This window comes from Macaca mulatta, chromosome 15 (genome assembly GCF_049350105.2).
Source record: "Macaca mulatta isolate MMU2019108-1 chromosome 15, T2T-MMU8v2.0, whole genome shotgun sequence".
Classification (NCBI taxonomy): domain Eukaryota; kingdom Metazoa; phylum Chordata; class Mammalia; order Primates; family Cercopithecidae; genus Macaca; species Macaca mulatta.
The window spans coordinates 36,671,895-36,680,175 of NC_133420.1; the positions used below are offsets into that span (position 1 = coordinate 36,671,895).

General features: G+C 44.3%; 1 pseudogene across 1 annotated transcript; it reads left to right on the plus strand.

Moving 5' to 3' along the window:
• Positions 1–941: 941 nt before the first annotated feature.
• On the plus strand, positions 942–1,666 carry LOC699213 (high mobility group protein B1-like 1 pseudogene; annotated as a pseudogene). The gene has a single exon (XR_013405617.1). The product of XR_013405617.1 is annotated as a high mobility group protein B1-like 1 pseudogene (transcript).
• Positions 1,667–8,281: the final 6,615 nt, after the last annotated feature.

Below are 8,281 nucleotides of genomic sequence, written 5' to 3' on the forward strand. Positions count from 1 at the left end.
GGAGGCGGAGGGTGCAGTGAGCCAAGATTGTGCCACTGTATTCCAGCCTGGGCAACAGAGCAAGACTCCATCTCAAAAACAAACAAACAAACAAACAAAAACCCTAAAGTTTATTTTGCAAACAACTCAGTCCTATCATGATTTGTTTTTAACAAAAATGAGGACCAGAGAGAGACAAATTATATTTCAAAACTTATACACTTGTCATTAAATTCTAATCTCCTTGGTTGTTTTTAGTTCTTGCCTACATTTTAGACTAACCCTGCTTATTCCTGTAAACCAACTAGCAATCTCTAGCTGCAGCTCAGGAAAAAAAAAAAAAAAAAGAAAAGAAAGAGAAATGGGTAATGTAAAAATCTAGATCAGTATTCTAGTTCTGAGCAATTACCCTGCAAATCCTGCCAGGTGATGTGAGTAAATAGGGTGCCCATAACCCAGAGCTTTCTTTGTTTTAGAAAATAGAACCAAAGAAGTTAACCAAAGCCAAACCCCATGCATCCAAATCTTAGCAGGCATAAATATAGCTACCAGTTATCCGGGCATGTTGGCAGCCTTGGGATAGCTGTCCTTACCCCCACCCCTTTGCTTTGTTTTAATACATGTCCTCTAATAACCCAAATTGTTTCTTCTTTCCTAAAGGCTATCGAGCTCCAAATAGTGATGCAAATGAAATCACACATGGATGCACCTTTCTTCCAAGGGCTCTTATACTGACCTCAGTAGGAACCCTACCAGCTGTTCCCCACACAACCCCCTCTCCAGTAGAAAGTAGCCAGAAGGATCATCTCCCCACCTCCCTAACAGCAGTTACGGCCTTCACCCTTGAGGAGGGGGAATGAGAGAGGAGAAAGGAAGAAACTGGTGAGGCAGGCAGTTAGGGTGGATTCTCGATTACATTCTTTCAAACAAAAGAACAGCCTGAAAAACCAAGCTGCACAGTCATTGCAGTACATTGAGCTTCACAGAGACAGCACCGGGGCAAGTGAGAGCCGGATGGGCACTGGGCGACTCTCTGCCTTGCTGAGGAGAAATAACTAAACATGGGCAAAGGAGATCCTAAGAAACCGAGAGGCAAAATGTCATCATATGCATTTTTTGTGCAAGCTTGTCTGGAGAAGCATAAGAAGAAGCACACAGATGCTTCAGTCAATTTCTCAGAGTTTTCTAAGAAGTGCTCAGAGAGGTGGAAGACCATGTCTGCTAAAGGGAAGGGAAAATTTGAAGATACAGCAAAGGCGGACAATGCCCATTATGAAAGAGAAATGAAAACCTACATCCCTCCTAAAGGGGAGACAAAAAAGAAGTTCAAGGATTGCAATGCACCCAAGAGGCCTCCTTCAACCTTTTTCCTGTTCTGCTCTGAGTATCACCCAAAAATCAGAGGAGAACATCCTGGCCTGTCCATTGGTGATGTTGCAAAGAAACTGGGAGAGATGTGGAATGACACTGCTGCAGATGGCAAAGCAGCCTTCTGAAAAGAAGGCTGCAAAGCTGAAGGAAAAATACGAAAAGGATATTGCTGCATATCAAGCTAAAGGAAAGCCTGATGCAGCAAAAAAGGGAGTTGTCAAGGCTGAAAAAAAGCAAGAAAAAGAAGGAAGAGGAGGAAGATGAGGAAGATGAAGAGGAGGAGGAGGAGGAAGATGAAGAAGATGATGATGAATAAGTTGATTCTAGCGCAGTTTCTTTTCTTGTCTATAAGGCATTTAACCCCCCTGTATGCAACTCACTCCTTTTAAAGAAAAAAATGGAAATGTAAGGCTTTGTAAGATTTGTTTTTAAACTGTGTAGTGTCTTTTTTTGTATAGTTAACACACTACCGGCAGGGGGCTGTGGCTGACGCCTGTAATCCCAGCACTTCGGGAGGCTGAGGTGGGTGGATCACGAGGTCAGGAGATCGAGACCATCCTGGCTAACACGGTGAAACTCCGTCTCTACTAAAAAAAAAAATACAAAAAAGTAGCCGGGTGTGGTGACGGGCGCCTGTAGTCCTGGCTACTCAGGAGACTGAGGCAGGAGAACAGCATGAATCCGGAGGCTGGAGGTTGCAGTGAGCCGAGATTGCGCCACTGCACCCCAGCCTGGGTGACAAAGCAAGACTCCGTCTCAAAAAAAAAAAAAAAAAAAAAAAAAAAACCACACTACCAAATGTGTCTTTAGATAGCCTTGTCCTGGTGGTATTTTCAATAGCCACTAACTTTGCCTGGTACATTATGGGGGTTGTAAATTGGCATGGAAATTTAAAACAGGTTCTTGTTGGTGTACAGCACAAATTAGTTACATATGGGGATGGTAGATTTTTCATCTTCAGTTGTCTCTGATGCAGCTTATACAAAATAATTGTTCAGTTAACTGAATACCACTCTGTAATTACAAAAAAAAAAAAAAGTTGCAGCTGTTTGTTGACATTCTGAATGCTTCTAAGTAAATACATTTTTTTATATAAAAAAAGAAAAGAAAAATCAAGCTGCAGGCACAGATAAGGGAACTTGCATGGGGCCTTGCCTAAGGCATGCCCACAGATGCACAGATAAGAAAGCCTACACAGGTAACTTGCCTAGACATGCTTGCAATGGAAAATTCCGTCTCCTGACATATGTGCAGTAAGGGAAACAAAGCAATACGGAGTAACTCAAGCTAAAGGCACGCATGCACATTAGGAACATGGGGTAGAGCTACTAGAAATTCACACCTTATGCAAATGAGACACCCAGCCCTCATCAGTTTCCTGTAGAAGCCTTTGCATTCAACTGTAAAAATGGCAACCCTCTTTTGGGCCCTGTCTCCACAGCGGAGAGTTTTCTTCTTTTGCTTATTGAACTTTCATTCCAACCTCACCCTTGGTGTACACACACCTTAATTTTCATGGTCATGAGAAAAAGAACTCCAGATGATACCTTAAACAATGAGAGACTGCCACGTTGTGGTGCATTGACGAGACTATAACACTAGCTTGGGGAAAACAATACTGAATAAATATCAGATGCTGATTCAGTGCTTATGCAGCCTTCTAGAGAACCTTGCCCCAGCCCTATTAAGTACTGTCACCTAGCTGGCACTGTAACTGAGTCTACAAAAAACCATTCCACCATTCTGTCAAGCCAGATGCTTCAGGATGATGGGGAACATGGTAAGACCAGTGGATTTCATTAATATGGGCTCATTGCTGCACTTTTCTGGCTGTGAATTGTGTTCCCTCATCAGAAACAGGCTGGATATGGTGGGTCATGCCTGTAATCCCAACTCTTTAGGAAGCTGAGACAGGAGGATTGTTTGGGACCAAGAGTTCAAGGCTATAGTAAGCCATGATCATGCCATTGCACTCCAGCTGAGCAACAGACTGAGACCCAGTCTCAAAAAAAGAAGCAATGCTATGTGGAATATTATGATTGATGATGGATAAGGCATTCCATAAGTTCAAATCCATATCCAGAGTGTCTGGTCCAGTAAGGACAGAATGCTGCCCCTTCCATGATGGGAGAGGACCAATGTAGTCAACTGCCACCAGGTCAGATAATGCCCACCGAGTCACATGATAACTTGGTGGCCCATGATCAAGTATCCAGCTTCTACAAAGTCCAACTGCTGGACAAGAGCTGTCTCTCAAAAGAAGATGGCAAGGCCTTGCTCCAAAATCCTAAGGGCCTGTGCTGCGATTCACCAATAGAGGTTGGCCAAAGGCTCCAAACAGCATCCTTCTTGCCACTGACACCTCAAGAACCATTGGATCTGTGGAATCATATGGCCGAAGTGGTAGAGCTTTAAAATATGACTGCCCCACTGGATTTTGGACTTGCATGGGCCCTGCAACCACTTTGTCTTGGCTAATTTCTCCCCTTTGGAAGAGCTATATTTACCCAGTACCTGTACCCCCATTGCATCTAGGAAGTAACTAGCTTGCTTTTGATTTTACAGGCTCATATGTGCAAGGGACTTGCTTTGTCTCAGATGAGACTTTGGACTGTGGATTTTTGGGTTAATGCTGAAATCAGTTAAGATTTTGGGGGGACTGTTGGGAAGGCATGATTGGTTTTGAAATGTGAGGACATGAGATTTGGAGGGGCCAGGAGCAGAATGATATGGTTTGGCTCTGTGTCCCCACCCAAATCTCATCTTGAATTGTACTCCCATAATTCCAACGTGTTGTGGAAGGAACCTGGTGGGAGATAATTTGATTCATAGGGGCGGCTTCCCCCATACTGTTCTCATGGTAGTGAATAAGTCTTACAAGATCTGGCCAAGTTGTTTCTTACTTTCTGATGCTACAACATCTTCTAATGTATCAGAGGTTTGGCTTTTGCGTCTTCCTCATTCTCTCTTGCCACTGCCATGTAAACAATCCCGCCATGATTGTAAGACCTTCCCCAGCCACGTGGAACTGTAAGTCCAATTAGACCTCCTCCTTCTTTTGTAAATTGCCCAGTCTGTGGTATGTCTCACCAGCAGCGTGAAAACAGACTAATACAAGTGGGGACACAGATCCAAACCATATCAATATACATATGCCTATACAAAAAAACAGAGAGAGAGAGAGAGAGAGAGAGAGAGAGAGAGAGAGAGAGAAATGTGTGTGTGTGCATTAGCCAGAGTTCTCCACAGGAAAAGAACCAGTAGGATGTGCATATAGAGGGAAATATATTTATTTTAAGGAATTGGCTCATGCGATTACGGAGGCTGGCAAGTCTAAAATCTGAGAGTAGACTGGTAGGCTAAGACCAAGGGCCCGATGCTGCAGTTCATTCACATACAAAGGCATCTGTTGCAGAATTCCCTCCTGTTCGTGGGCCATTTTTCTCTGTTCAGGCCTTCAACGATGGGCGAGGACCACTCGCATGATGGAGGCCAATCTGCTTTACTCAAGCCCACTAATTTAAATTTTTTTTTTTTAAGATGGAGTCTTACTCTGTCACCCATGCTGTAGTACAGTGACATGATCTTGGCTTGCTGCAATCTCCACCTCTTGGGTTCAAGCGACTCTCCTGCCTCAGCCTCCCGGGTAGCTGGGACTATAGGCAGGCACCACCATGCCTAGCTAATTTTTGTATTTTTTAGTAGAGATGGGGTTTCACCATGTTGACCAGGCTGGTCTCAAACTCCTGACTTCAGGTGATCTGCCCGGTGGCATGAGCCACTGTACTTGGCTTAATTAAAATGTTAATCTCATCCAAAAAAACCCACATAGAAACATACAGAATAATGTATAACCACACATCTCTGGCCCTGTCAAGTTAACACATGGAAGTAACCATCACAATAGGCACGTGAGTATACGTAAACACAGTCCCTAGCTCTGTCTGTGGAGAGGGACTAGAATCCATGACACCCCAACCACAATGAGGACATTCTGCACCCAGATTTCACTTTCAAATACCATTCCCTAATAAAATAAATAAGGACTCCATAGAATTTCTCCTCCATTTTCTCGAAAAAATGGCTGATTCCAGGATTGGAACAGGGAAAATATAGATGAAATTAGAAGATGTCGTAGCATCTGAAAGTAAGGAACAACTTGGCCACAAGCGGTGGCTCATGCCTGTAATCCCAGCACTTTGGGAGGCCGAGGTAGGCAGATCACTTGAAGCCAGGAGTTCAAGACCAGCCTGGCCAACATGGTGAAACCCTTCTCTACTAGAAATACAAAAAGTAACCAGGCATGGTGGCGGATGCCTGTAAGCCCAGCTACTTGGGAGGCTGAGGTGGGAGAATCTCTTGAATTTGGGAGATGGAGGTTGCAGTGAGCCAAGATCATGCCATTGCACTCCACCCTGGGCCACAGAGTGAGACTCTGTCTCACAAAACAAAAACAAACAAAGGCTTTATGGGAAATATGTGAAGGGCTCCAGAGACAAGGAGACAAGCAGGCTCTGTCTCAACACTTCTTTTTAGGTAATCAATGCTGCCAAGGCTACCACCTTGCACAACTCCAGGAGGCACTATTGACTTAGAGTACATGGAGCACAGTGAATGGTGCCCATTGGGATCCCTGCTAGTCCTGCAACAGCTTCTGGAATTGTGCAGCGTGGTGGCCTTCATGGTGTTCTTTTTCATTTCCTTTGCAAAAATCAAGGCATCATTCTGCTAAAAATAGGAAAAAATGATAAATTTCAAGTAATGTTTTGCTTCTAAGCATTTTCCAAAATGTCTTAATGAGTTTTTACTTAAAAAAAAGGGAGGTGAGGGACAGGGGGCCTGGGCCCCGTGACTCATGCCTGTAATCCTAGCACTTTGGGAGGCCGAGGCATGCAGATCACCTGAGGTTGGTAGTTGGAGACCAGCCTGGCCATCATGGTGAAGCCCTGTCTTTCCTAAAAATACAAAAATTAGCTGGGCATGGTGGCAGGCACCTCTAATACTGGCTACTTGGGATGCTGAGGCAGGAGAATTGTTTGAATCCGGGAGGCAGAGGTTGAGTGAGCCGAGATGACACCACTGCACTCCAGCCTGAGTGACAACAGCAAAACTCCTCCTCACAAAAAAATAAAGTCCAGGTGCTGTGGCTCACGCCTGTATTCCCAGCACTTTGGGAGGCCAAGGTGGGCAGATTACCTGAGGTTGGGAGTTTGAGACCAGCCTGACCAACATGGAGAAACCCCATCTCTACTAAAAAAATACAAATATTAGCAAGGCATGGTGGTACATGCCTGTATTCCCAGCTACTCAGAAGGCTAAGGCAGGAAAATCGCTTGAACTTGGGAGGTGGAGGTTGCAGTGAGCTGAGACTGCATCATTGCACTCCAGCCTGGGCAATAGAGCGAGACTCCGTTTAAAAAAAAAAAAGAAGAAGAAGAATCACTTGACCCTGAACTTCAATTTCTAATTCCTAAAGTAAGAATAATCACACATATTTCAGCAAGTCATTGGGAAATTGAATGAGGAAATGCATGGAATGCTCTTTGGGAGCTATGAAGTACAATGTAGTTATAGTAACCATGGTAACAACATTGCGTTAGTGAGATGTAAAGTTGCGCACAAAGCACCAGTAACAAATTCTCAATCTCTGAGGAACTCTGAGGAATTCTGTGTACTTGGCAGCAATTCCTATGGATTGACAACCATTCATCCCACAAATATATTTCACAGCCAACTCTTTGCTACGCTCCAAGCTTAAGTTGGGGATATGTATTAAGAACTGTGGAGAGCATAAGATTTTACCCTACATGGTAGCTAACTGAAGTGCTAACAGAACACACAAGATTCCTGGGTCAGAGACAAAAGATTTTATTCCTCACAGCATGAGAAGCAGCATAAATATCAACATATTTGCATTAGTTCCTCTTACCCCCAAGTCCCACGGGGTAGGGTTGCCAGATTTAGAAAACAAAAATATAGAGCACCCAGTTGGATTTGAATTTTAGATTAACAATGAATACATTTTTAGTATGTCCCAAATACTGCATGGGGTGTGCATATACTAAAAAAGTATTCCTAAAAAAAGTATTCTTTATTTATCTGAAATTCAAATTGAAGGGGGTGTCTTGTATTTTAACTGGCAACTCGACATGGGTGGCACAGATGAGTTCAGCTGTATGAGTTCACCCACGGTGAGTTGCATTACAAGAGACTGACACTGATTTGAAGAACCTAAATCTTTTATAATCTTTTATAAGGGCAGTAAGCATGCTTGCCCTTTAATTCAGAGAGCCACAGGCTCTGCCTTCCAAGGCTGCTTGTAGAAAAGGTAGTCCAGAACAAAAGGCAGTCAGTGGCTCTGCTTGTAAGACTTGAAAAACCACTGGAGAATTGGCTCCCAATGCACCCTAGTGAACAGGTGTGCGGAAAGGGAGACGGTTGTGGCTTCAGTATCTTGAGATAAATGCTTCTCAGTGGGGCTGGTTTCCATCCTAACCCTTCCCTAATTCCCACCCCCTCTCCAGTTTCAGGCTGCTTTCTTTGCAGGGAGAGACGAGGTTGTATGGTCACAGAGGAGGAAGTCTGTCAAAAATAAGAGATGGACGAGAATACATACCCTCCCATTTCCATTCATCCGGCAAATGCTCGGTGCCTACCGTGGTCCAGGCACTGTGCTAGGCACTGGGGCTGCAACAGCAGAGGATACCCAGCCAGTCCTTGCCCACGTGGCACTGCAGTCTGATGGATTTGTGAAGGGACCTGGAAGAAAAATGACTGCTCCACAGCCGGGCACAGTGGCTCACGCCTGTAATCCCAGCACTTTGGGAGGCCAAGGCAGGAGGATCACACGGTCAAGAGTTCGAGACCAGCCTGGTCAACATAGTGAAACCCATCTCCACTAAAAATACAAAAATTAGCCGGGTGTGGTGGC